Here is a 1,667-nt window from a genome sequence, read left to right as displayed (position 1 = left end):
TCTCTCTCATATACAGAGCAATTAGGTAAGATAGCTAAAAAAAAAAAAAAAGACTGGTGAGATAGAAATAGAGCTAATTGAAAATTGAGAAGAGTAATTTCCATTGTCCAAAAAAGTGATAATGGAATCCAGCATGTAATCTACTATTTTTCATCACGTTGTCATTCTGTGATCTAATATCAGATTAGTCTATGGAAGATTTCATCCATCATAATGGGCTTCATATTCTTCAAAACCAGAATCACTGCCAGAAGTTAGATTAGGGCCAAGTGCAGAGAGAACATATGATTTTCATAAGTTTGGGAGGTAGGCAGGTGCGGGATCCCTCAACAGTGCCCCCCACCCCACCTATTTTTTTTTTTTTAATGTGGAGTTTGAAACTCAAAGAGGCAAATGACTTGCCCAAGAGGAGTTAAAGACTAATTCTCACGTTCAGGTCTTCCCAGGACACATCTTTCAATTTTCTTGGATTCTTGAATTTCACCTGACACCAAACATATACTTTTGGCTTTGCATTGAGCTATAAGTTTTATTAAATGTCAAATTCTGTGCTCTTACATACAGATTCACAATTAAATTTATCTTAGGATGTGTGCAACATAGCTGTACCTTTCTGAATTTAAATAACCTTCCACATTCATTATACATTAGATACCGGGGGATATTCTGATTTACAAGATTTTAGGTTAAAGAATGACATATTCTTCACTTAGGGAGCATCCTTCATGGCTTTCAGAAGGTTGTTCTTCAGATTTATGATTCAATTAGAAAGGGCTTAGAAAAACTTTTCCTTCAATTCAATAGCAATCTAAAAGAAAATTATTTTAGTGAATTGACACCTAGAGTTTTAATGGAAGAAGATTTCTCTGCCACAAACAACCCTCCTGGGATTGTGACATTAACAACAGCCCAAAGATTCAAGCGAATCAATACTGAGGTCCAAAGTGTTGATTGTTGAGTATATGAATTACCAGAGCCAGAGGACATTATTTAAATAACTTCATCCCCAGAGGAAAAATATGCCACAAAAACGGGCTGTATTACAGCAGTTGCAATTCCTTCATTTAACTAGATAATGAAGATAACTTATTGGCAGAGTAGATTGTGAGTAGGTTGAGAAAAGGAAGCAAAGAGAAACATAAATAAACCATCCTTATCCTTGAAGATTCCTGGATTTCACTGAAGTTCGTTGAGGTTGAAGTTTCCTTGAAGATTCCTGGATTTCATTGAGGTTTCTCAGAGGTTTTCCTAAAAATGCCATCTTGCTCCGTAAGTTAGATCTGCTCAGTATGGCCTGGTACTACACAACAGATGGGTTACAACCAGTTTTCCCAATGGGGGAAGAATCTGCCCACTTTAATTTTGTGAGGAAATAGCTTGGGAAGTGAAGAAAGTTCTCCTTCCCTATCTCAAAGAAAATGTACAGCTGTGATGTGTGATTTCTGGGAACATGGTGATTTCTCGAGGACATTAGTGCCAATTCAGAGAGCCTAGGTGTTCTGAAGGGGAATTTTTGTCTTCTTGAGGCAGACTATTCAGAAGTTTTCTTTGGATTTTAAATATTGATGTTCAATTTATTAAGCTTATAAATCCCGAAACCTAGTTTTTTCTTCCCTTTTGAGTTCTGCATACAAATCTTATCATTCTCTTTATAAATCTAATAGATT

The sequence above is a fragment of the Acinonyx jubatus genome, chromosome X, assembly GCF_027475565.1.
Source record: "Acinonyx jubatus isolate Ajub_Pintada_27869175 chromosome X, VMU_Ajub_asm_v1.0, whole genome shotgun sequence".
Lineage (NCBI taxonomy): Eukaryota > Metazoa > Chordata > Mammalia > Carnivora > Felidae > Acinonyx > Acinonyx jubatus.
The sequence above is the reverse complement of the archived record's forward strand: the minus strand, read 5'-3'. Positions refer to the sequence as shown.